At 49.2% G+C, this 27081-nt stretch overlaps 1 protein-coding gene and 1 long non-coding RNA gene across 9 annotated transcripts in view; one reads left to right on the forward strand and one right to left on the reverse strand.

The window, feature by feature from the left end:
- Positions 1–27081, forward strand: part of LOC105491339 (zinc finger homeobox 3) — a 482043-nt gene that overhangs the window by 190286 nt on the left and 264676 nt on the right. For 2 of the 4 annotated variants that reach the window (XM_011757674.3, XM_011757675.3), the window contains exon 1: positions 24307–24432. The exons of 1 other annotated variant lie outside the window; for it this stretch is intronic. The gene's annotated coding sequence lies outside the window, so the exon portion shown is untranslated. Of the gene's footprint in view, positions 1–13507; positions 13647–24306; positions 24433–27081 lie in introns of those variants that run through there. One more of the 4 variants, XM_071084853.1, reaches the window with a different exon arrangement.
- Positions 20342–24666, reverse strand: LOC105491337 (uncharacterized). Of its 5 annotated transcripts, XR_011616556.1 has the most exons (6): positions 24384–24655; positions 23169–23408; positions 22669–22932; positions 22493–22576; positions 22144–22224; positions 20342–22049 (listed from the first exon to the last, which is right to left on the reverse strand). It is a non-coding gene; the product is annotated as an uncharacterized lncRNA (long non-coding RNA). The 5 variants fall into 5 exon arrangements; XR_011616554.1 differs by having other exon boundaries at positions 22669–23408; positions 24583–24666; XR_011616552.1 differs by having other exon boundaries at positions 22669–23408.

Raw genomic sequence — 27081 nt, forward strand, 5'->3', positions numbered from 1 at the left:
CCACCGCGCCTGGCCTGCATTTTCGATTTTCTATCCAACCCAGTGGTGAACATGCCCATCAAAGTACTCATGCCCTCTAGGTAGAATCCCACCTTTCTGAGTGCTGGGGATTATGAGTTTACCCCTAAGTAATGACTACTAAATAGTCTCACTCTCATGTGACCCTTCATATGTCCTTCCACGTCCCACTCCCAAACTAAAAGGGGTATCATCCCACTCAGAACAGCCTAGGGTGGGAGGTGGAAGCAATAGGGCCCATCAGTGTCTGCCTTGTGCCCCTTCGCCTGAGACAGCTGTTCCCTTTGATTCCCAGTGGTGTCACCCTCTGGCCTCACTATCTTGCCGTCCGCTTTCAAAGCAGTTTCCAGGCACACCCCATCTTCATCTTTCTGTGAGAATAAATAAACACTTGGAGGCTCCCATGTCTTCATTAAACATTTTCTCTAAACTGCATGCTCTGGCTCTGTGCCCACGTGCACCAAGAAAGCTGCCCAGGAGCAGCCGAACCCCAGAGCCCTGCCTGCTGGTTCTTCCTATAAATAGCCCTTTGAATAGGCAGGAGGCACCTGCACGAACTGCCACTCCTCCCCTCCTCTCTGCATCCTGGCTTTCCCAGCTCCCTGAGGCTCAGGCTGGGGAGGATGGTGAGCAGCCTCCCCAGCCCCCGGCAGAATGAGCAGCAGTATTGGCAGCAGCAGCAGCAGAGAAAAGACCAGGAGCGAGTGGCACGTGCTCTCTCCCTCCCTCCCTCCGCTCAAGGCCAGGAGCTGCTGGGACCTGTGGTCCGGCAGTGGGGAAGGGAGGGGACCCTGGTAAGCAGCAGTGTGGGAAAACGTGGAATGGAGACTAGAAGAAGAGAAGCTGTACATAAATAAATAAAGAAAGCATGTTTGACCAAACCCCCAACACCAAAATCTCGAAGCCCAGTGGAGCAGGAAATTGAATGGCTGGACTCAGCAGCCTCGCCTGGCCCTCCTTCCCCTCCCCCTGGCCCGGAAGATTTTCTAGGCCTCCAGACTTTTTTTTTTTTTTTAATTTAGAAATCTCAACTCGAGAGAGAAAGAGGAAAGGTGTTTTTAAAAGAGTGAGGGCTCAATGGCCACAGATCTGAAAAAACTGAAAAGCGGGGCGGGGCGGCGGGGAGGAAAAGAGCACCCAGTTCTGTGTGTGTGTGTGTGTGTGTGTGTGTGTGTATGCGCGCGCGCGCGCGAGCACGCGCAAGACGGTCTAGGAACCAGCCCGCAAGGGGAAAAGAAAACAAAGGAAAGTATGACATGAGAAAGACAGAGAAATAAGTGGTGGAAGGCGTGAGTGGTGGGGGAGGGGGCCGGGCGCTGGAAAGAGGCAGAGAGGATGGATACCGGAATGCAGGCGGCGCGGGGAGGGAGGGAGGCGCACATGTGGGAGAGAGAGACAATGATGTCAGCATTTCCTTCTGGATTGGTCACGTGGTCCTTGCCAGGTAAACAGACTGGAAATAGACTCCATAAAGGCAGTGCCTGGCGAGGGAGGGCGGGAGACGAATCCCGCTTCACCCTTTCTTCTCTGCTGCATCCTCAGCAAGCAGGTTTTCACGTCTGCGACAAGGTGGTCTCAGAGTGGAACTGCATTCTTACAAGTCAAGGAATATGATTCAGAGAGGAAAAGCTATTTGCTTTTATAATTAGCTCAAGGGGTTTGGAAACATTTTGATTAAAAAATCATAATAGAGGCGGGGACAAATGTGAATCTAAGCTCAGATGCTATGAGTGTCTTGGGCCAGGGATAGCTTATCTTTGTGTCTTCTTTGGAAGGGGCTCAGATGGATCTAGATTAAGGATGGATTGCACGGCCGCAGTTCAGAATGAAAGGATCAGATGCTGTAATTATCAACATTAGGAAACAGAAAATGCTAACAGATTCAATGAGAATACATTAAAAGAGTTTGATACAGTTCAGTGTGTGACCCTGGTGCCCCAGGAAGGAATGGAGACCCCACAACAGAAAAGAGGTTAAAAAAAGGTACAATAACTTTCAAGCAGTGTTCTTTAAAAATGATATGAAAGGATTCTCAAGCAAAACATGGCAGGAGTTCAAGGCATTTTAAAATGGGAAAGGGACATTGGAAACTTTATCTGAAAGCAAACTGGATGAAGCAGGTAATTTTTCCACCTGGAAAGCTCTAGAATCCAAAATGGTAGTGGGAGGGAGAAGTGTAAGAATCTTTCTTCAAATGCCTGGAAATAAGGCTTTTGCATCCGTGATGAAATATCTCATTCAGATCACTCTTCGAATAATTTTGGATTGACGGGATATACCATTATGATCAGTTATTTTCTGACCGGGTGGAAATTTGGCCAAAGCCTGTGGGAAGTGGAGTGACCACTCAGTTTTTCAGAAATGAGTGGGTTGCTAAGATGCTGTTTTAAATCTGGGACAGTCTTCGGTAAACTGGGACCAGTTGGTCACCTTAGTGGGGAGCTAGGAGTTCTAGTCTAGTCTTCATGAATAAGACAATTCACCCCTTCCGCCTCTCTACCCACCAAAAACCAAAACAAAACCACCTTTCATTCTGTTTTTCTCTCATTTCTTATTCTCTCCCCTCATTTCTTTCGCTTAGTCTTCCCTGATCAGTTTATAGCATTGCATGGCTAATTTGGGTATGCATGAGTCTGTAGACAGACACATGAGCTGGCAGAATATAGCTAAACTGAACAGTTGGCTTTAGTTGCACCTGGGGAAAAGAAGGGGAGAAAATAACTATGCATTGTTGCTGTTTCTTTTGCCCCCCACCTGCCACCCGCTTAACATCCCTTATTGGAGGAGAGGGTGAGAGCCCAGTCAGTACACACAAGTGTACTTTCAGCCCTTGGGTTAAAAGACAGATATTTGATACCCCTCTCTGTTAACAAAATACGTCACTCTCAAGACTCCTAGCCCAGAGTTATTTTTGCAGCATTATGTAATTGGATTGCCTAGTCAGAAGTACTTCCTTAACAAGGCTTTCAGCAACCCCTCCGTGTGGGCCTGGCTGGGCCTCGCCAGTCCTGCCCAGTTACACAAACTCACACTTGGGCAGTTATCAGTCAGAGTCAACCCAGCCAAGCACGCCGAAGAGTGATCAGCCCATACCACTGGACTGACCACCCTTCCCCCTTGTTGCAGGTTCGCCCAAAGGAGTGGTCAGTATCTGCAGTGCGCATGGAGGCCAGAGTTGGTGGACAACCATCATGTGGCCAAGCCTCAATATTGGCAAAGCAGGCATCATCTTTGTTTCAAGGGAGCTGTGGAACTGCCCCACCCACAGCCTTCCCTACCTTAGGGCCTGCAAATGGAGCACTCAAGTGACCAGGAGTTCCCAAGGGGACTGCCTTTGGATATCTATCTCTGCCTGCTCTTATTCCCTGTCTACTGGATTTCCTCATATTTTTTCATGAGCAGTTGGTCATCTGATCATCCCTTCCTGTTAGCCCTGCTGACTCACAGAAGTAAGGAACTTGTCTGAGCTTCAGACACTGTCAGAAAATTTACAAAGAAAAACAAAAAGGACTGGTATGAACTTCCCCTGGTATGGCCAGCCGAGGCTGGAAAACCAAGGGGCACACCAGGCAATTGTTACATGGGTTCAAACCCTGTAATCCTAGGATTTTGTTGATATTTCTCTATTGCATTGTCCCTTTTGGCCTTTTTCCCTTTAGTGAATAACATCCCCCATGCCTATCAGTGACTTGTCTCTTAGTCTTGAATCTAGCCGTGAATCCATACAAAACCAGAGCACCCTTCCCGGAATATTTTTCTTTCCTGCCCCTCAGCCCATGTGCCCTACACATCTATCTATTCTCATCCCTTGGGTCCCCTGATTCTCCTGACCTTGATGAGAGGCAACTGGTATAATAGAAATAGCTTTAAAGCTTGACAGGCCCAGGTTCAAATTCAAGCTGAGCCACTTAATAGCTGTGTGACCTTACGTGAGTGACTTAACCTTTCTGAATCTGGTATTCCTCATGTATAAGATGGGACTAATAATAATATCAGTTTCCCAGGGTTGCTGGGAGAACTGAATGCAATTATTTGCAAAGTGCCTGGCAGGGAGCTAAGGCATGGTAGGTGCTCAGCAAATGTGGGCTGTCCTGGGAGGAAGGAAAAGAGCCACCTTCCCTGGCTCCTGAGAGCTAACCTCCATTCTCTTTACCATCTGTCTCCTACTGGAATATCCTTTTTAGTGGTGCTAAATTGAATCTCACCATCATTTGGTGGGGGATTGAGGGAGGGGCCCTTGGTCTGTGGAATAGAAACTCCCTTGGCTATTCTTTTGGGGAAGCTTTCCACCTGACAATCTGTCCCCCGCCTGCCTCTTTATAGCCAGTATCTCTCTGCAGACCCCTCCAAGGCTGGGCACTAAATTAAGTCTATTAGCCTTGGTTTTATCTGTGCCAAGCTACAGGGGCCACCAAGTGCTCTGTGCAAAGGGACAAGGCATGAATGCAGTTTCTCCCAAAGTGTCCACCTGTGTGAACCCTGCATCTTTGTTGCAAAGGTGGATTCATTCCAACTCCACAGCAGGAACTCGTTGGAACCCATAGGGCAGGATCCTGGGGACAAACTGAGGTATCAACCAGCCACAGGCAAAATAATGGGGGAAACCAGGAAGAAGAGGTTCCCTGAAGGTGAGGGGCAGGGACAAGCCAGAATCCAGGGGCTCCTTTTGCTGAAGTTCACAAATGCCAAGAGCCGTGCTGTGAGCTGTACCTGGAGGGACCAGGCTGGGGTGGAGGAGCGCCCATGGCAGCACACACCACTGTTCCAGTTGGCAGGAAGCCCTTCCCTGAAGACTGCAAGTTTAACCTTTAGCATTCAAGTGTCGAGGCTTAAGTGTCGTTATGAGCAATTCTTCCTGCTGCAGCGTTCCCAGGCTGTGGAAAGAGGGGTCGGCGCAAATCTGCCCGCTTTCCTTTTTCTTCCCAGACAGAGTGAGAGGGAGGGAGACGTGCAGCACCAAACACGCAAACACAGGCACCCCTCTAGTCGGCCCTTCGCTAACTCTACACACGCACTCCCGCCTCCTTGGCCGGTCCGGTTTCTGGTCTGCCTTGGAGGTGAGCAGGGCCCCGGGGGTTCTCCACTCCCAGCTCTTGCACCTGGGGCTGAGGGGTACAGAGGCGCCTTCCCTCTCCAGGCCTTGGCTGGAAGGGGCTCCAGGGGACATCGGGGTCCAGCGTCCTCCTACAGTCGGCTTCAGGGTCCCCACCTCGGTGCCCACACCTCGGTGTCCCGCGGGGCAGGGGGGTGTGGGCGCATCTGTGGCCCTAAAGAGACTGGGCAGCCCGGCGAGAACGACGGAAAGAGAAGTGAACCACCAGCAGCCCCGGGTGCGGAGTTAGGGTGACCGGGAGGCAGGCATGGGGCCTGGGCAGCGAGGGCGCTGGGCGTGAGGTACGCCCCCGCCGCGCCCTCTCCTTCCCAGGCCACTGATGGGGCGGGCCCCCGGTAGTGGTGGCTTTTCTGGGCATCCGCAGGGGCATAATGGGATGATCGAATTGCTCCGCCCGGGCCTGTTTCCCCGCCCATCCGAGGGGCCGCTGGGCCATGCCCTGCGTGCACCTGTGAGGGGTGCCTGGGTCCCAGTGCGGCGACTCTGCACCGGCCTAAGCGCCTCAGCCGGTGTCTCCGGGGACAGGAGGGCCCGGGGCTTCCTCCGGGAGTCCAGAGCCCGCAGGAAAAAAAAAAAGGGTCCCGAAATGGAGTTGGGTGTGCCGGGCATTAGGGGAGCGCACGCTGGCTCTGTGAACTGGGATCAGCATCTCAGGCCAACTGTCGAATTCTCGATGATAAGGTTTTGGGAATGAGAGAGTGGGGAGGGAAGGGGCCTGGTCTATACAACATCCAGCCCAGAGGTACGGAAGAGCAGACACGAGAAGGGTGCGTCTCACGCCCGGGCCAGAGGAAACTGGCGTCGAATGTCCCTGCAGCCCGCTGAGCTCTGGAATTAAACAGGGAGGTGGCTGCGAGGGCGCGCCCCGAGTCCACAGGGGACCAGTGCCCTGCCCGCAGCCTTCACACAGGCTGGGCTCTAGGCCACCCCACGGGGAGCCCGGCTGGCCGGAGCCCCAGCGGGTGCGCTCCAGGCCCAGTACGCACCGGACTCCTGCCGGCCCATGGGGCCGCGCCCTGCCTTGCACCCACCAGCCTTAACCAAGTACGGGCTCCAAATTTCGTGCCGTCAGCGCACGGGAAGATCGGATTCGCCTTTTTCTCTATTTCTGAGAATAGGAAACCAACGAATCGGAAATTTTTTGCCTTGGAAAAATATCTGTTCGATGTCGTTTGTTGCTTAAATTGTCCTTGGAATTTTTTTTCAACTTTATTTGAAAAAGATAAAGTTGATGCGCTCCCCAAACCCTGTTTTTCTTTAAACCGTCCCTTTAGACGTGCAGCCGGTTACCGCAGATGTTTTCTGGGGCGAAGAGAGAGAAATGGAATGGGAGGGAGGACGAGGACTGGGAATCTCTCATTTTAAATCCCATTACTGGCTTTGGGGAGAGGCACACAGACACACACATGCGCGCGCGTGCACACACACACACACACACACACAAAATCAGGAAAAGCTAGTTCGTCCCCCACTGATTTCCTTCACTTCAAAGATTTCCCTCGCCCCCTTAAATCAGAAAATTATAGCGCTAGGTATTTCTCAAGAAAAAAAAAAAAAACCCTCACGTTTATTCAGAATATATACACGGTTTAGGTTCCTTTTTACATTTCTCAGCAAAAAAATAAAGGGATGGGGGTGGTGGGTAAGAGGCACTCAATTCCCTGGCCATTAAATAAGCCATGCCTGCAAAAAATGCAAGCATGGAGTGGGGTGGGGTGGGGGGATTGTTCAGCCGCGCATCCCTCCATTAGCGCACGCCTGCGTGTCTGCGTGTCAACAATGCACGTGCCACCGTGGGCACCGTCTCCCGGCGCTGGTCCAGGAGGGCTACGTGCAGATGGGAGCCAGGTCTCAGTTGCCCACTCACAGCCCTGCTCCCAAGCCCGCCGCCCGCCCATCGCAGGGTTTCCTTTTTTCCTGGCTCAGGCTGGCAAGCAAGAAGTCTCGATCATTCCCCCAAGTTATGCCCTGGGAAATCCCTAAAGCGAACACGGCCCGACTGAGGGTCTCTCGCCCTCGAGTTGTTCACTTTGTTGCGTTGTGATGAAGTTGGTTCTCTCTCTCCTTCACCCGCCCCAGGCTTTAGATGTGGTGCAAACTTCTAGTACCTACCAGGTCACCAAAAGGGAAGTCAGGCGCTAGCCGGCGGTGCAGGCGGTGCGGAACCCGGGAGAGCCACCGGCTCCGTGCCTCCTGCCCCAAGGTTGGATTTCAGATTTCCATTGCAAAGGAGCTGAGAAAACTGGGAATCTGACTCAAACCCTGGAACTGACTAATTGCCCTGCATTTTCACAATGCGCCATGTATTCGAAATGAAGGGCAGGCTTTATCATTTGGAACTCTTTCAAGGACCCGGGCGCTCCAAGTTTGGGGCTAATTCTTTAAAGGTTTTACTTCTGAGAAACAGGAAAAAAGAAAGAATGAAACATACCCACAATCCATGTACTGGAGATGACACTCAAGAGTAGGTTGTGGTCTCTTTTGAATCGGGAGTTCAAAAGAAAAAAAAAAGGCTTGTTCCCTCCCCCTTGCCCCAGGGATGAAACCTCTCTAGATTTGAGCGGCCAATTTGGTTTGATTTCCGCGGTTTGGAGGCTCTGGCAGGGTTAGGGGCGGCAGGGCTCAGAAGACAGACCTCAGCTGCCTTCTAGACCAGCTGGTCTGCTCTTGGCCCTGGAAGCAGAAGCTAAAATCGAGGTGATTCACCCTCACCCTGGTAGCTCGAGTGAGAGTCAGGGGAGGGCGTCGTGGAACCTCCCTGGCCGCGCCCCACACGCCCTGGCCATGTACCTCCTGGCTCATCTCCTTATCTTCACACCGCACCCCCCACCTGCCTCCTGTGCCCCAGGGATCTAGTTCCCCTTTCTCTCTGTCATTTCGAGCCAGTTTTCTTTTCCCACCAAAAAACTCCTTTTTCTTGGAGTAACTTTCCGAAAGAGCTGTCGTCCTAAATGCCATCCTTATGGAGCTGGATTTGGGAAGCTCGTTCTCAATTAAAGCGCCTTTTGTGGGCACGGTGTGCATCCCTACAGCCCCCAGAACGTCACCTGGGTGCGGGGACCCTCAACCTCGCCGGGCCGGACACTGAACCGTGACAAAAGGGGACTTCAGACCCTCTGCTCTTTTCTCGTGAAAAAGCCCCAGAAACACATCTGAATTTGGTTCTTGGTTACCTTTCAGGTGTAAAAAAATATTTTGACAAAAGTATTCCCCAGTCCGCCTGAGTTGGGGGAAAGCAAGCTCTTGTGCAAGAATATAGGCACAAAGCAAGAAGCTGCATGTAGTGGGCACCACTGTGTACATCCGCTTATGACTGTGGGGACCATGACAGCAGTCTGAGGGTCTGGCACCAACATTCAAACGGCCTAGTCCTGCCAGGGACACCCCTGGTTTTCGTAAATGGGGAGGGGGGCGGTGATTTTTACTCAGACTCATCTACTCACTCCCTGGCGCATTGAGAGCAAACTTTGAGATTTGGTGGTTGAGGCTCAGGGCACAGTGGCTTAACCTTAGGGCAGCGCCTTGGATGGGTTCAGAAGAACCGCACCCCACATCCCTACCAGAAAAGGGAACTGTTCGATTTGTCCGGGGGTCAGGGGGTGGATCTGGGCGATGGGGGTGTCGGATGGATGGAGCCCACGTGCTGCGCCTGGCTGCCACTCTCTAGTTTCTCCCTCCCTATCTCATCTTCTGCCATTTCCAGAGGCAGGAGAAAGGTGATCTCGGACTTGACCCCTAAATCACAGCTGCCGGTGGCTGCACCTCGCTCCAGGATGAGCGCAGCCCCTTCCCCGGGCTCGGGCAGCTTAACCCTTTCCTCCCCGCGCGCGCAGAGGCCGCCGGTGGCGGCGCCTCTGACCCCGGCACTGCGAGCAGCCCGCCTCCTCCGCGCGGCACCTTGGATCCCGTGCAGAGACCACAAAAGGACGAGGCTGCCCGGCGCTGCGAGCCTGGGGCACGGGCCGGCTGGCCCAGAGCGCTGCCGAGGAGCCCGAAGAAGAGCCGGAGTTAGCGGAACGAGGAGGGATGTTTAGATCATGTTAACTACCCAGACAGATGCACTTCAGCATGTCTGCATTTATGGAATCCATATGTTGTGGGAAATGAAAGGACTGCAACACGTACATACAATAGACTTAGAATAACAATACACATTCAAAAAGGGACTCGCACATTCTTCACCCTCCAACCCCTTCCTTAGATCTAGCTCTGGAGTTGTACGGCGAGGCGTCCTTTCAACCTCTCCTGCCTCCACAAGGGTTTTTTTTTTTTTTTTTCTTTCTTTCTTTCTTTTTTTTTTTTTTTGTTTCTGTGTCCACAATCCCCCTGCAGAAGAAAACCCAGGGCCCAGAGCTAGGCTTTTTCCAAGTGAGATCTCCTAAGACCCCTTCATCCTCCTTGCCCCTTAAGATGGCCCATTGCCTCTTTAGCCTTTGGACCAAATAATAGCTGCTCACATTGCAACCCCATATTCTGATCGTTGCAGGGGAGCAGATTCTTACTCAAATTCACCATTCACATCTTCATCATTAAATCAACATTTTTGTGTTATATTTGCAAAGAAGTGGCTTCAAACAGATCTGGAAACACAAACCCCAAGCGAGCGGGCACTCACACAGCTCTGCCCAGTACCTGAATTTATGTACACCTTGTATATCTGTGTGCACAGATATATTCACACACACACACACACAAATGCAAAGACATCTGAAGTCATTCAAATGTATATTTATGTACCCCTTTATGCATATATTTTTGTTTTTATATCTATATCCATTCATTTGAATGAGAGCTAGAGAAATGTACACAGCAATGCAATATTTAGCCTACATTCCACTTTCCCTCCTAAATGTCTTAAAAACAGGTTGGTCTAAAATTTTCTGCCCTCTTGCTAGCTAAATGAAAGACTTAGATTCTGAATTTCTTGTTTCCTTCTTTTTTCATTTTGTACGTAAAATAATCCATATAGATGCTGGATTATCGTCTAAGCATTATTCAATCATACGAGCTTGGTACCTCTCCTCCTTATAACGAATTCACTCAGTAAAATTAGCATAAGTATTTACCAGATTAAGCTGACATTTTCCTATATTGTAACATGAAATACATTTATATCCAGAATTTCCTCCAAATAGCTTATACCAAAGGAAATACTGACTTCCTCCGCACCGTTTTATATAAGAAACAAGCTACAAGTTCACTTCTAGTACTATTTACATTTTAAAAGAAAATAAATACATAGTATTTAAGTGATTTTTCAAGATCTACAAAGAGAAGTTTAATTCTACTACATCTTTAAAAAAATAAACAGCTTTATGAGGATTCGTGAAGACAGATAAAAAGGAAGTGAATATATTCCTGAGGGTCTGAACAATTTTCCTTACCTGATATATTATGGAAAAATTCAGAATTTACCAGTCTTCCTTCAGTCAGCTACATTTTACACTGACCTGCCCTTTGGACTGAAAGGGAAAAAAAAAAGATTAACTGTTGCCATTGAAAAATTTAAAATAATAATCAGAAACCGGACAAACTGAAGGCAAAAATATACAATGGCTACAATAAAGATAAATATTTATTTAATCAAAGTAGAGGTTGTGTTTGGACTGTAGGAATGTTTCATCCTTCCTTTAAAAAAAAAAAAAAAGCAAGAAAGAAAAAAGCTAGAGTCTTTGCAGGCTCCTAGAGAGTTCCCCATTGTCCAGGGCTATCGAGAGCCCAGAATGGCATTAACCTCACAAAAGACACATTGTGCAGGGGACAAAAAAAAGCCCCTTCTTCTACAATAACTTTTAGCTTTTTTATTTTTAGAAAATGACAAAGGTTTTGCAAGCACTGACTGGTGAAACCTGTAGCAAGCCAGGCTGGACTTGGCTTTATTGATCAGCTGTCCTGCATGGAAAAGCAGCCAGGAAAAGTTTGAATGGCAACCCAGATTTGGCTCACAGAGAGGAAACCCCTGATTTTTCTAAATGTATTTTCTTTTTTTCCCCCCGTCTAAATAAAATAGCATTATTTCCCAGAGTGAATTCAGAAGGATTAGATGAGGTAACCCTGCAAAATCCTAAACCGGTTTTTTTCTCTCTAGTCTTGACTAAGAAGCTGCATGCTCTTAAGAGCATTGGAAAATCTCTCAAAATGAAGAATTACTTTCTAATCAAACAGATTTCCTGATTAATTCCCAAATTCCTTCTAAAATAAATAATCTTGGTAGGCTAGGGCAAAATTTTTTTCCAAGAAAAATAAGTTTTAGCGAGATATCTGATGTTACAGGGTTTACTAATAATGCCTTCAAAAACATAAATGTTTTTACATTTGTTTGCAGATCACTTAAAGTGCTGATTGCATTTTATTTTATTCCAGACATTGTAATTTCAATGGTATTAGTTCATATTTAGAACTTACATAAATACAACTTGTCATTTTTTAAAAATCTATTGCAGTAGCAGTGACGCTGAGGCTAGGATTTGAAATGGGGGGAAGAGACAGAGAAAGGGGGGAGGGGGGGAGAGGGGGAGAGAGAGAGAGAGAGGGAGAGAGAGAGAGAGAGACTCTTGTTCTTCCTGCATTTGTTTGCTTGCTTTTTGGAGGTACCGTGCACCAGCCTAAGTGATGGCTTTCATGTACTGGGAATCGGTACAGTAGCAAGGGTCCCTGGCTGCTGTCTTTGATTCCAGGGATCTCCTTTGGGCTCTAGTGGGATGTACTGCTCCTAGTCTTTATCTGAAATCCATCCTCTCATTTCAAGCCCTTTGGCTTCTTGACTCTGCTCCAAACTCTTGGAGGTAGCTGTAAGACTTTTTTTTTTTTTTTTTTTTTTTTTTTTTTTTTTTTTTGGCATTAGGGAAGGGGTATGTAATTTCCCCTTTCTACACCCTAGACCTTTCCTCTATATTTAAATATATTGGCTTTCTCTCTTATGAATTTAGTCTGAAATTATTTTTCGCTGCCTTTATTACATCCCTGCTTTTGATGGCAAAATAGCTTCCTGTGTTTTGAAAACATCTGCTTTCCAGGTTTCACACGAGAAAATTGATTTTACTTTTCTCTTAAGTCCAGAAAGGTAGAAAGTTGGACTGGTTTCCAAGTGCAACTTTTCCTTTTCTTGTCTTTCCTAAAGTTATCCCCTTTCAGTTCTGATTCACTTTCTCCCTTTTATTTCTTCTAATCACCACACCTCTCTTCTCCTCTCCTTCTAAAGAACCAGAGATTGATTGCGTCTTATTTCAGAAGACAAAATTAACATATATTATTTGTCTAGTCTATGGTATGTGTTAAAGTTTTCTCCATATTTTCCTCATTCGTCCTCTGATTTGGGGGGGAGCTAATTTTCCTTCAGGTAAAAAATCTCAGATTTGCAATTTAAAGTGGTCTCTATTCTAAGTCTCTGCTCTTTCACTTAAACCTTTACTCTAAGCTGTCCCCCTCCACTAATGCCCCCCTTCTTTGGAGATGCTCTTTTCCTAGTTAATCTAAACATTGCTGCATTTGCTTAAAGAGACAGAGAGATAGAGAGAGAGAAAGAGAGAGAGAGAGAAAGGGGAAAAGAATAAGAAAAGAGAAGGGGGGGGGAGAAGAAAGGAAAGAAAAAAAATCTTAAAAAAAATTCTTAGCCAGGTTCCTATTGTTGCTCCTATGCATTCCACTTCTCGGTGTGTGTGCGCGTGTGTGTGTGTGTGTGCGCGCTCGTGTGTGTGTCGTGTTTGTGTGTGTTTTTAATACATGCATAAACTTTTGGTGCCTCTCTCCCTCTTCCTAGGCTCTTCTCCCATCCTCTCTTCCTGCTCTCCTTGCCCTGCTCATCACTTTCCCCTGGTTTTTTTTTTTTTTTCCTCCCTTCCTCCCCTCTGCCTCCCTCCACCTCCCCCTTTTCTTTTTTGCTGAATCTTATTGATCCAGAAGGTGGCTAATTAGCCCTTCCCGTCGTGCCTGGGTAATGAAGCACATGCGCACTGAATTAATCACAGCCATTTTTTGCAGGAAACTAATTAGCAGAATAAAGATCCAAAGACTTTTTTTTCTTTTCACTCATCAGCTCCCACTTCCAGCGCGTCCCCTCCGACCGCTGCAGCCGCCACCGCCGCCGCCTCCTCCTCCTCCTCCTCCCGGCCGCAGCCGCCGCCGCCGCCGCCTGCTTTGCATCCCAATTACAGCCTAGAGCCGCTGCCGCCGCCGCCGCCGCTTCTCCTCCGTGGCCCCTGCCTGCTCCGGGGGCTGTAAACTCCCCGCCAACCATGCTGCTCGGCGGCAGCGGCGGCGGCGGCTCCGGCTCCCCGGCTGCGGCCGCCTCCCGCCCCGGGCTCCGCCGAGCGCGCTCCAGCTCCGCCGCCGCCGCCGCCGCCGCCGCCAGCAGCGCGTCCTCCGCCGCCGCCGACCCCCGCCAGCCTCCGCTGCTGCCTTGATGGGCTCCGCGGCCCGAGCGCCTCTTTTCGGGATTAAAAGCGCCGCCAGCTCCCGCCGCCGCCGCCGTCGCCAGCAGCGCCGCTGCAGCCGCCGCCGCCGGAGAAGCAACCGCGTAAGTGGCAACTTTTCCCTCTTTTTTTTTTTTTTCCCGCCGCCGCCGCCGCCGCCGCCGCCTGCTCCTCCTCCTCCTCCCGCCGCCACCGCCCGGACGCGGGGCTCCTCGGGGCGCCCGGGCTGCTTTGCATGGGGCTCGTCCTGCCCCCTCCCGGCTCCCGCGCCCGGCCGCCGCCGCCCGCGCTCCCCGCGCCCGCACCCTGCTCGCTCGCTGCGTCCCGCTCGCCTTCCCCCTGCGCCAAACTTTCTCTTTCTCTTCTTCTTCCTCCTCCTCCCGCCGCTGCCGCCGCCGCCGCCGCCGCCGCCGCCGCCGCCGAGCCCGGGCCGCCCCCTCCTCCCCGGCCCCCGCGCCGCCGCCGCCGCCGCCGCCGGCCGCCGGCGACCCCCGGGAGGGTGGAGGCGCCCGGGGCGAGGCCCGCGCGGCGAGTTTGGCGGCGCCGCCAGGCAGGGCCGGCCGGGACGCGGGCCGAGGGCGGGAGGGCGGCCGGGGTCCCAGCTCAGAGACAAAGGCGGCGGCCGGCGGTGGGGGGAGTGTGGGGGGGTCCGCGGTGCCGAGCGCCCCCGCCCCCGCCGCTCCCGGCCCCCAACTTTGCCCCACCCCGAGAGGCGCCGTGGCCCCGGGCTGAGCCGCCGCGCGGGGCGCGCACCCGGACCGGAGCAGTCGCCGCGGTCGCAGCCGCTGCTGCTGCCGCGGCCGCCACCGCTGGCCGGGCGGCCGGGCGAGCGCCTTCCTCGGCGGGGCTCGACTTGCCGGGGACGCGGGAGCCCGTTCGGAGCCCCGGGGTCCTGGAGGGGGCGAGGCGGCCGCGCGATCCTCTACCTGCGCGCTCTCCGCCCTGCCCCACTGGCAGCGCCGCGAGCGCCCAGAGGGGACTCTGCCCTGGACACTAGGGGCTCCCGGGGGCTCCGGGCTGCGCCGCTGGCCAGGGCCAGACCTCGCCTGGCCGGCCTTCCTCCGCCAGCTGAGCTCGGAGACATCCGAGGATGCCTTTTTTCTTTTTCTTCTCTTTCTTCTTTTTTTTTGCTCTCGCGAATCTGGGATTGTTTACGTTCGGTTCCCCACTCTCACCCCTCGCCCGGCTCCACTCGATGCAAAAACCATGTTCCTGAATTTTACATTATGCATTTTAATGTACATCTTTTTGCATATCTATTGGAGAGTAGATCTAAGTGTATTTCATGCAGTGTATATAATTGTGTATGGACTCAGTACTCGGAGGGTTCTTGTATAACTTGAATTAAAATATGTATATATATCACTTTACGAATGAAGCTGTTGCTTAGAATCTGACTTTTGTCCAATGTTGTGCTATTCTTTCGACTGTGGCAAATTCTTTGATTACAAGCGCTTTCAAAAGGCACCCAGTCTTAACTTTTCCCCCTTGTTGCTTTCAAGTAGGGTAAATATGACAATTTTTATTGGTCTCAATTATTGAAACTTGATCTAAGCACTGTATGGACGGAGCATGCTGATTGCCTTTTTCTGGCCTCCAGTTCTAGTGACTTTTAAAAGGCAGTTTGTTAAGTACCTTTGAAGAATATGACAGACGGTGATCGCTTGGCTGTAATGCAAATTACAGAACATAAATTCACTTTGGAATTTAAAAAAGACTCGAGCCCTTTCAGTGGGGACAATTGAGGATTTATTATGTTTTTTAAAAAATTACTTTTTTTCTCCCTACTTTGGGAGAATAGCTAGTTGCAGACCAACTTATTTGGAGGTCCTCCGAAAGAGGCTTGGGCAATGGGCGAGGGGAGAAGATTGATCACAATCTGCATAATCAATAGGGCAGCGTGCTGCAATCGTGTACCTACATTTACTGTAAATTTCTACCCTATCTGCAGCGTGGGTGCTCCAGCGTCTTGCTTGGTTTCTTAGGGAGGATTTAGAGGCAGAACAACCAGAATTTACTGCCCAGCCCTCTGGAACAGTATAGGGAAGTCCACTCCACAGTGGCTCATTCTAAAACTCCCATTTTGCTGAAGTTTTTTTTTTTTTTTTTTTTCAAATCTGTTTACTTGTGGGGGTTTCAGGAACTGAACCCCCAAAGGGTAGACATCCTGTGGGTTCAGGGAAGTGGGGGGTATTCAGGAGACCTAGGGGGTGGGAGTTTGCTTATTGAATGAGCACTTTGGGGGCCCTCTTCTCATCTTACAATGTTAGGTTTTTGTTTTTTGTTTTTTTTTAAATTGGAGCAGGTAAATTAGAGATAGGAAAATAAAAGAATATACTAGAGATTGAAGCAGTGTCAAAATATGAGTTGCTGTGTGTGTATGAGAAGAGAAAGAATACAGACACAGTCTTGAAAGCTTGGTGGTAGGTGAATCCATATTTGGAGATGATTTTGAAATAGTCTAGCAAATGGTGCACGAAGAGGATTTCGTAAAAAGTGTACACGGAGTCAGTTTTGAAAGGATTGCGGTTTGGGAAGATGAGGTGTGGGCAGGAAAACCCACTCTAGGCCAGCAGCCTTCCTCTGTCTGTGTGTCTCCCTTCCCCCTCCTTGGATTTTAGTTTTTAATTACTTAATGCTGAAACGCACAGGGCTTATATAAATATTTGCAAATGCTCTTTCCTATTGATTTCTCTGAATAAACTGCCCTGCTCCGGTCCAGAGAGGAGGCGATTCAGATCTGTGGACTTTTTAAACATATAAAGCCTCTGGAGGAGTGGTGTTCTCTGCGTGTGTGTGTGTGTGTGTGTGTGTGTGTGTAGAGTTGTAGGTATGAGGATTTTGGGGGCCCGCAAGGAGAGTTCAGGCTCTCCAGTGGTGTGACCCAAGGAAACTGGGGTGGAGCTGGCCCCTTGGCCTGGCAGTCCTGACGTGTGTGTGTGTTTGTGCGTGTGCGTGCGTGTGTACGCCTGCACCGTGTGCCTTCACTGGGGGAGTCTGGATGCATATGCACGTACTTCCCCCACCCCTGTTAAATATGGAGCAGCTTTCCAGCGCTCTGTGACTGCCTTCTCCTCAGGGTCACATTGAGTTTGAATCTGACCCAAGGTGCAGGAATCCTGCAATGGGGAAATAAAAGAATATACAGAACGGGGTCAGGTCAGCTGCTCAGAGGCCAAAACCCCTACAGCTGCTTTGATTTTATTTTTTGGTGTATATTTTAGGCTCCTCCTGCCATTCTACAAATTGTGCCTCCCCTTTCAGGTGTTTGGTCTGTGGCTTAAAGGCAGCAGAGCCTCTGCCTGCATAGACATAGGCTCCCAGCAACAACAGAAAACCCACAATACCGAATCCAAAACAAAACTTGGGAGGACGGGGAGAAAAAACCCCTATTGAGTTCAGGCAAATAAGGTTGGGTCTCTAGATCCGGTTACAAAGCAGCTTTGAATATGCAAGACAGTGCACAAGACCAGTTATTCCAGTTACAACAAACTATTAAAAAAAAGAGAGAAAAGAAAAGGCATGTTTAGGTCGTAATTTGTTAGTACAAGGAAAAGAATCCCACATAAAGCTGCCTTTTTTTTTTTTTTCTCCCTTTGCTGGCTTCACACAGAATTCACTCACCCCTTTCCAATTCATCTGCTGTATAGGTTCTTTTATTAAAATCTTTTGGGGTTTAGGAAGATGGCTGCAAGCAACACATTTTCTGTATTTTTTTCCCCTTTATCTTAGAGAGAGAGTTGGCAGGGTTTCTGTGGTTTGCAGTTACACAATATGTTATCATGTTTTTAATCACTAAATCATTGCAGTGGTTATAGATTTACAGTGTTGGGGTATTACAGAGAGGAGCAACGGCGGCTATATATATGCTTTTAAATTACACCAATGTAAACTGAGTGCGGCAGCTGTGAATATGGTCGGCAGACGTCTATCCCCTCCCCACCCCCCCCAAGATCTTTCTCTCTCTGTAATTTTTCTCTCAAATTTCTTGGTTTGCTTAAAATAAGCTACCCCTCTCCTCCCCTGTATTGTCTCTTTGCCCCCTCTTCCAAAAAAAATTAATTTTCATTTTAGACCTCTAACCCCAGAGAAGCTAGAATTCAAACTCTTGAGCTATAACTTCGGATGAGAGTATAATAACAATAATAATGAAAAGTGTGGATTTCCTAAGAAAAATCCTCCTGGTCTCCACACTGACCTCCTGTATCGGGATGGAGGGTTGATTGCACGTCAGAAAGTAGGGGGGCGGGTGTGGGGGAGGGGAGCCGGGCTGGTGGCGCTCGCCTGCCTGGAACCTCGAATGTCCCGTCCCCTGCAAGCCCACTTTCAGCTTCTGTTTTTCATATTATTATGTAACAGAATCCTTGGCAGCATTAAAAATTCAGTATTACAAGCTGATTGTAATGCTGCCTCATTAGACAACACTGTCTGGCCTTGTATTAAGTGAAACGTGGAGCATGGCTTTTAGATTATAAACACCAATAAATATTAAGGATCAGCAGAGGGGGCAGTAGCAACTGGGTTTTTGGCTCCTTCTGGCTTTATCCCTCCTCCCCCCAGCCCCCCAGATCATCTTCCCTTCAGTGCCTTTCCTCCCCCCTCCCCCCATGGTAACTGTCATGCGTTTTCTTGTGAGGATGCCGATGTGTCGACCCTGGTGACATTTTAGGAAGGCTTTTTATAGAGTTCTCTTGTGTACACAAAAGGTTTGGAAGTTTGTTTTGTTTTGATCTGCAGTAAACAGGTCCTTCACTTTGCTGACGTCATTTCCGTTCATATTTGAGTTGTTGATTGTGCTTCTTCTTTGCAGGGCCCTCTCATCCCTACCCCCACCTTGCCTTTCAGCTCAGAGCCTGTGGCTGCCTGGGGAAGAGGGAGTGTGCTCCTAAGCTGCCAGGTCTGGGTTCAAAGGCTGAGGGTCGCGTGGCTGTGCCTCGTCCTAGGGTTTGCCCGCTGGGGAAGATGCTTCCAGCTTCAAATCTGGTTAAACACTCCGACATCCACTCGCCCTGGTATTTTCATGGCACGCGGTGATTCATCTCAGCTTCCTTTCTTTGTAACACCTCCCCCCACTTTGCCCCTGCCACACCTTGTCTGTGTCTTTAATACATCCTTATTGTCCACTTCTCCATGCCCCCACCCACCGAAAAACCTTGTAATGACGACTCAGAGACTTTGATTCAGTTGCAAATCTGAAGCTGGCATTAGTGGACTTCATGCTGTGAAAAAAAGAAAGTGTTTCAAGGCCTTGCCCCCGCAGCCTCCCCACCACTGCCTTCTATCCCTGTTGGGTTTTTTGTACATGTGTGTTTTCTCCCCGTTTCCTGCCTTTTCGTAGATATAAAGGCCGTTCTGGTGTTACTAAAAATGACTATAATGTCCAGTGTCTCTTATTTCCATGTGATCTACAGTTGGAAACCCCTCCAAAAAGGAAAAAAAAAAAAGTAGGATGAGGAAAGGAAAGAGGAAAATCTGACTGCATAGGCCCCAAAGGCTTTCCTCTAATAGAATGATGGGTTTTAGGTTAAAAAAAATATTATTGTTTTGTTCTTTTAGGTTTAGAAATAATAGGGAGAGAGGGAAAAGCAGTCATTAGGAAGTTCCCTGAGCTGCTTTCCAACTAAGACGGGTGAAAAATGAACCAGCATTGACACTTGGCTCCATGTGAAAGCCCCTGTCACCTCTCCCCCCTTCCGTGGCCCTGGCCTTTTGTTTCTGGAGAACGGAGCTAAGGTACTTTTTCTCCCAGACCAAAGGCAGCAGGCAAGGAGTCCCCTTGTGTGCGCATCGCCTTTAGATGGCCTTCTCATGGTTATTGTCAATGCAGACTTCCCCAAACAATTGCTCCGGGGAGACAGAAAAGCAAAAACATTTGTCCTCTTTTTTTAACCTCTTTGTTTTAGACTTCTTTTTTTCATCCATTCTTTAAATTTCACAGTTTCTATTTGTCTGCAGAGAGACAAACGAAACAGCATGAAGCACGTTTTTACCGTAGGCCTCACTGGCGATTGGAACAGCCTCAATAGAAATCCAAATTCTAAAACACTGGCTGACTTGGAGGATATGTGAATTTTTCAGCTCGGGGGCTCTGAAGTCAGATTAGCACAGATTTTTGAACCCAAATGCCCTAAAATGAAAAGATAAGAAAATAGGATTCCAGAATTATTTGGGGGAAAGCATGAAAAAGGTCATCTTTTGTCTATCTTCGTGTCTTGTGCCCCATCCTTAGAAACTTAATAGGGGAGAACTGCAAACCTCAATGAATTCTTCATTAAAAAAAACAAAAAACTCCAACCCTGGTTGTTGTACTTTCGATATAGCATTTAATGGATCGTTTTAACTCACGTGTGAAAGTGCTCTTGGTGCATACTATGCAATGGATACTGTGTTGAGAATTTTTTAAAAAAAATCTACAATTTATATAAACAGGCAGTATCCCCTCACCCATTTCTTTTCCTCTTCTGTTTCCCTTTTCCTTTCTTCTCCTTCCAACCTGCTTCCCCTCCAAGAATTCAGTGGTTAGCATCAGACTGACTGTAAAGGGATGTGTCAGACGGTGGGGATGGCCTATGAACAAAATAGGAGTCCCACCTCTTTTTCCTTGGCCCCAAACAAAGCGCCTCTCTCTCTTGTAATGTATGGACCCAGATTGCGATGCTGTCCTTAAGCATCTGTCCGCCTTTTCATTAAAATTCTCAATTTCAAGGTTTAGAAACACAAATGTAAGAATCCCCCTGGGTATAAAAGTCTTGCATGGCACATTCCCTTTGCCCTTTCAGAAATAATATTTTTGTTTAAAAAAGAAGGAGCGAGAAAGAGAGAGCGCTTTACGCAACACGTAAAGCTGTTTTAAGGCAACTTCTTTATTTTGGCTTCCTTAAAACTTGGGGCTTTGTAACTTAAAATTAATTTAGAAAAACTCTCCCGAATCACAGCTTTTAAAAAATAGTTACTCATTTGTGTCTTTCTTGTGGGATATCATTGACAGATTTAGCACCTGAGCTGGGGAGGGTGGGTAAGGAAATTAGATAATGTTCCACCTATGATTTGGGGGTAAAAATTAATCTATGGAATTAGCACTGCAGGGATGGATGGAGGCCTTGAGGCTTCAGCAGAAAAATGTGAATCAAAACATGTGTGTGCAGGCCTTGGCACACCAGCTTCCAATGGTTATGAAGGCAAATGTGAGCTGTTCTGAGGAAGGTCTGCATTCTGTTCCATACCCAGGAAGGCCCGGCCACCCAGCGGGTACCAGGCCCCTAAATATAACTGCCTCAAAATCATGGGGTGAACTCAGGCCATGGAGCGAAATTCAGCTCCAAATGGTTCCTTGTTTATTTCAGGAACGTTTGTTTTTGTTTCTTGCCCTCTTCTGGATTTTTCTTTGTTAAAGCCTCCAGGTTATTTAAGCACTTGTTTTAAAAATCAATGTCTACATATAATTTAATAAAAATAGAAGAACCCGGAAGGGTGCACAAATCTGTTTAAACCCAGCTGTACTGTGAAAAGAGAGCCCAGGTTAAGCTGGAAGTCAGAATGCTGACATCCACTGTATCTTAGAGATCATATTTACCTTTGCAAAAGTGGAAGGATACAGCATTAGTAAGTGTGTATGTGTAGAGAGAGAGAGAGAGACAAGCAGGTTTGGCTCGGTAGAATCATTGTAATTTACCAGCCAGCTCAGTGTTAGGGGGCAGGCCTCTGGCTTGGAGAGTGAGTAAGGGGAGGAGTAGGGAAGGGGTTAGCGCTCCCTGATTTATTTTTAAATATTTATCCTTTCGGCTGTTGCCAATTACGCTTTCCAGATGAGACGAGACTGGGTATGGAGAACTGCGAGGGAAGAATTGCCTTTTCTGAGAGTGGGTTTATTTGTCAGCAGTGTTCAGGATGGAGCGATGAGAATGTCAGGCTGTCACTGCTGGGTAGGCCGTGGGTTTAACATCAGGCAGCTGCCCTTCGAAGAGCCGGGGCTTCCAGAGCTGGAGGATAGAATTTGCAAGGAGTATTTCAGAGAAACTCCCGATTTCGTATGTAAGTGCGGAAGTTGCCAGTTCCCTCTGAAGACGTATTGTTTTCATGAATAAGGAAAATGAGTTTTAGTAGCGGTGACACCCAGCTTGTGTGTAGTCCCTCATTTCCATAATGTACAGAGGCCATAGATCACTGGCCTGTGGATTACCTGTTAAATTTTTGCCTAGAACAAAGGCAGGCTTGACTAGGCCTCATCTTGTGTGTAGCTGGTGCCAGATAAAGAAAAGGAACTCAGGGTCACTCTCAGTTCTACTTGTCAGGCCTCTGAAGTGCAGGAGGCAGGTCGCAGGGTCTGCTTCTTGGGACAGTGGCAGTATTAGGGCAAATCCCCTCCGGGCCTTCTGCCCAGGCACTGTTGCATCCTCCCAGGTTACTTTAATAGCTTGTTCTTTGGGCTTTCTCGCTTTTATTTTATTGGAGGTATTTGTCTGTGGGCCTACCAGGATCATGATGTCATCAGATTACGAGGTTGTCCCCTGTTAATAAAAGTGAAGACAAAGCAGCAAAATTAGATTTTCTGAGAGTATCAACATTTTCTTGTTGTCTTTAATTTATCCAGCAGGGCCTTACCTATCCTAGGTAAGGAATCTTCGTTTTCCTGAAGAGATTGCCAGAGGCATCTCTGCATTGTGGGCCACGTTGCTTGCGGTCCTGCTAGGATACATCATCTTCATGTCTTATTCATAGTCACTTTTTCAATTAAATTAGTAATTGTTTTCTTTAAGGTGTTCTCAACTTATACGGCCAAAATAAATAACAGTGTGTTTTAAAACCACCACCTGTTCTTGGGCCTGAAGTCAGGTGGTCTGGAAGCAGCTCTGCAGTGACCATAGTCTGGTATGCAAACTCATCCTCCACCTTCCCTGCTGGCTCTTCACCACCACCCCACCACCTCCCAACCCCCGCCCAGCGCTCTCACGTGTGACTGAATTGGGCTTGTGCCCTCCTTTGTCCCTAATCGGACATGATTCCCTGGAGGCAGTCTTTTCTCCCAGGGTCTTAGCTGAAAAAAAGAAAAAAGGAAATTTTCCCAGAATCTATTCTGGACTAAAATGTAGAGAAGGGCTCTCTGTACCCAACAGGTTAGATACTTACATTAATCGGAACCCAAGTTACATTGTGCAGAAAGCCTTCTATACGGGGATGGATGGTTTTCAGCAGCTAAGCATCCCTCTTTCTCCCGAGTCAGTGTGTGCCTCATGCTAATACAATTCCATACATACTGCTCTTCTCTTGAGCTGATTATATTTCTGACACTTGCATGGTTCATTATTGTGCCCGAGGAAAAGACTCTCCAGGCTGTAAGGCCAGCCTGGGTGGGTGGTTTTCAGAAAGGGTAAAAGCAGGTGCCTTTCTGTGCTGTGAGAATCGGGAGTAAATTCAGACTGAGGGTGGGACTGTGACAGGGAGGACAGAGAACTTCCGGTGAGATTTCTTTGGGGCTAGCTTGCAGATCAGAATGGAAAAAGGTGAACTTGGGGAGATAGAAAAGTACCCAGCAATCGCTTTGACCAACTGGAAAAGGTGAACGTAGGGAGATAGAAAGGCGCCCAGCAATCGCTTTGACCAACTGGGGTGGCCGGTTTAAATCTTACCCTGGCGGTAGAAACTCCCTGGGAAAGGGCACGATCATTCCTATCTCTGCGGTGATGTGGCTTTATAAGGTGAGGCTAAGGAGCCTGGAGGCTTCCATTGTAGACTGCAGCTCCTTTTCTTCCCACTTCTTCTCTTCCTCTCTTTCTGGTGATCTCTCCTTCTTTTCTCTTTCTCTGGCCTCAAAAACTATCCTTAACTCTCAACGGAGAACAGGGGGATGTTTTTATAAGTTTCTGCAACTGAAAAACAGAAGTGCTCTGTAAAGCAGTTAATAGGATGGGTGTGTGTTTCCAATAAATTCCTGTCCACATTGGCTCCTGTCCCCATACTAGAGTGGCCGGGCCGTGACGTGGACGGGGCCCAGGGAGCGATGGCTCCGGTTCGGAGGCCCCAGGCTCCTTTTAGTGGCCGAGGGCGCGACCCTTTCTTCTTGCCCGATTCTAGGCCGGCCCCTGACCTTTGATGAGCGAGGGGTCAGCGCCTCCGGGAGGGCCCGGGCTTTGTTCCCGCCGGGGCCGGTTCCCCGGGCGGCGCAGGCCGAGCAGCGAGGGTTCCTGGCCCCAGGCGGGTGCGCGGGTCCCCCGGCCTGCCCCAAGGCCCGCGCCCGGAGCGGAGCGAGCGCAGCCGAGTGCCCGGGCCCCGCGCGTCCCTGTGCGTCCCCAGGTCCCTGCGGGCGGGCGGGCGCGGTCGCCGCCGAGCAACCCGGCCTGCGCCCGGCACGACTGTAGATGTCAGGCTTTGCCCGGGGAGCCGAGCGGCAGCGGGGCTGTGAGTTTCAAATTAACCTTCCGCTTTGTTGCTGTGTAATGTGGATCCCCGAAGGCCCCCCGCCCAGCCCGCCCCCCTTCCCCGGGCGGTGCGTGCTGCAAACTGCGAGTTGGGCTTCATTTACATAAAGCGATTCCGGGCGGGCGGCGGCAGAGGAGGCGGCAGCGGCGGCGGGCAGGCCGGGGACCGGGACGCGAGCGCCGCGCCCCGTGGGTGAATCCCCGCCGCGCCCCGGGGACCTCCCTCCGGGGACGGGCCGACCGCCAGCCCCACCGCCAACATGAGCTCCCCTCCCCTGTCTCCGGGCCCCCTGCTCCTAACCAGAGCCACCTCCGAGTCCCGGGGCCAGCGGGAGGTGGGGAGCATGCCTCCTGGGGTGGGTGAGCTCGGGGCTCGGGTGCCACTGGAATTTCCCGTTGTTGCGCATGGCGGCGCGGCCCCCGGACCTGCAAGTGCCGCCTCCCTCCGGAGGTGCGTGGAGGCTTGGTGTGCCAGGTGAGTGCAGCCTCCCTCCGGGTCCGCGCAGCCGGCCTGGAGCCGCGGGCAGGTGCTGCGAGTCTTGGCTGAACTTCCCATTCTCTTGGGGCGTGTGGGGGAAGGGAAGGCTGGATGCACTTGAACTCCCAGACTCCAGTTGCCACCTACCTAGGGTGAGAGCGCCTAAATTCCACTGGGCACACAGTAAAGCTCTTCCTCCTTCCTTCCCTTCCCTCTGTCCTCCCCTCCCTTCTCCTTTCCTGAGTCTGCTTTTGGATTAGTTCCTGCCTTCTGAATGCTTGTGGTACTGGTGTCATTTAGAAGTTTGGGTGCCTCCGCCTAAAAATGCACCCTTTTCAGCCCTGGAGAAGTCACTGGTCAGTTCGAAACAATGTGAAGAATGCACTTGTGGAGTAATTAAAGGGAGAATCAGAGTTTTGGAGCTGGAGGGCACCTTTGGAGAGCATCTTGTCCACCCTCTAATTTTAGTTTTTTTGCACTCTTGGAAAAGTCAGAGCATTTATTTCCTTGGGCCAGGGTGGGATGGGGAGCTAATGCAAAGGAGAGAGTCAAGATTTTTATCCTGTTAAAGGAGGAGGAATGCCTATGTTTAGGTCAGTAGCAGAAAAACAGTATCAACAAAAAGAAGCATTGTAGGCTTGGAGGGAAATGAACCTTCTGGAAAATAGTCTTTTCTGCCTTGGACACACCTGTGTTATGATAGGAAAAGGCCTGGAGGGCAAAGCCTGCAGCTCAATGCATGGTGTGTGCTAAGAGGGAATTGTGTGCCACAGTGGCACCTCATCTGTTCAACTTGTTTAAGTGAAAGCCGTGAGCAGGTGAATCCAGGAGGGTCGTCCCTCCCCCCGCCCTCTATTTGTATCATTTAACAGGCCTTGAAGACTCCCGAAAAGCCACTGACAGATAACCCCAGAGAGGACAGATGGCCCTGCCTGAGCACAAAGGGAAGGCCTCTCCTTCAGACTGGGGCCTTCTTGTCGGAATGTACCAGGGCAAAGCCTTGAAGGTATATTGTGAGAAAGTTACACGTCATCTTATTTCTCTCTATGCTTTGAGATCCTTGGAGACAAGTCACTAAATAAATAGAGTATAATTTAAAGCTCACCCTAGCTGGGGAAACTCTGTTTCATTGCCATCAAGCAGCAGGTGCGAGTTTGCAGAGTTGGCCCCTTGAGTCCCCTCATTCCTAAATTCAGGAGGTGTCAAATCTTCATGTTCAGTTAACGGCTGTGGTTTCTGGATAGGTTTCAAGGGAAACCCTGAAAATCACGAGTTCCAGGAGGCTGGGCTGGAGGAGAATGTGTGAGTGCTGTGGTGAGGACTGCCTTGGGTAGGAAAACATACACCTTCCAAGGTAACCTGATCGAGACAGGCCATAGCAAGGAACGTGAATCTGCTCCTTGTTATCAGAACAGCCCCTGGCACCCTGAGATTTGGAATCCCTCTTGCTACTCAAACATTAAAAACAATTAAGGCAAAAGTGAGGTGTGAGGGAAGTCAGGAGACCACGGTTCCAAATAATTGAAGGGTTTCAAGAATGGGGTCTTTGGAGAGAGGTACATACCTGGATGTTTGCACACCTGTATTTGCGTTCATTGCAGGCACCCTTTCAGAGAGTGTGTAGCTATGATGGCCCAAAGAAACTTTTTCTGTCTCCCTTTCCTAAATTACAGGACTGAGGAGTTGTCCGCATGGCGTTTCCAGCATAGTTTTCAGAAAGCATGTAAAGTGCCTCTCAGAGTGGGCTGGGGTCACACTTGGCTCTTTTATTTAATTACACAAGTGTTATTTAACAACATGGAGCAGATGCAGAAGCGAGCACTTTTACACTTTAAAAACAGCCCTTTCAGAATCACAAGGAATTAAGTGACTTGGAGACCTTCTGTCTTTTTGACGTGGGTCACTTCCCTTTCTCAACCCCCCTTCTCACTTTTTTTTTTTTTTTTTTTTTTTTGAGTGGCTATACTTTCTATGAACTAGAGCTACTGTTTTCCTTTTCTCCAGAAAACAGTATTGATGAACAGGGAACTATTGAGAAACACTTGCTAACTATTCCAGAATAATAATACTAATAATATAAATCCATGCTGCTTCCCCAACCACCTGAAACTTAATTTTGGTTCCTTTCCTTCCTTTTTTCGATAGCACAAATGAATGTTAAGGGCTGGTTGGAAAGGCCCAAGTAAAACGGTGCTCTCCACAGGCCCCTGCCTGGCTCTGCCCAACAGGACAGTGAAGTGCCTGCTTTCTTGCTGCTTTGAGGTTGAATTTAACTGCTGTGTCAACTCAGTGCCAATTGGACAGCCCAGTGGCAAGGAGCTAAAATAAGCAAGATTTCAGTTTTCATCATTATGACTTTAAATGATGCTTGCTAGACACTCCCAGGACCGGCCTGGCTCATCTTTGGTGACCCAAAAGTGGTTAGTTCATTAGAATAAATCTGTGATTACAGACTGCTGGAAAAGTATTATCTGGGGCTAGCGGTGATGTGGCTTAGTTCTGGCATCCAGGAAACATGTCCTTATTGTCACTGTGTGCAGTTGTTCCTTTTTGGTGTATCTTTCAGGGGTAGCAGCTTTTTTTCTTCCGCCTACAAAGTATCAGAATATGGAAATACTTGAGGGCTCAGAGCAGACCCTTACCTAT

Source organism: Macaca nemestrina, chromosome 18, assembly GCF_043159975.1.
Source record: "Macaca nemestrina isolate mMacNem1 chromosome 18, mMacNem.hap1, whole genome shotgun sequence".
Classification (NCBI taxonomy): Eukaryota; Metazoa; Chordata; class Mammalia; order Primates; family Cercopithecidae; genus Macaca; species Macaca nemestrina.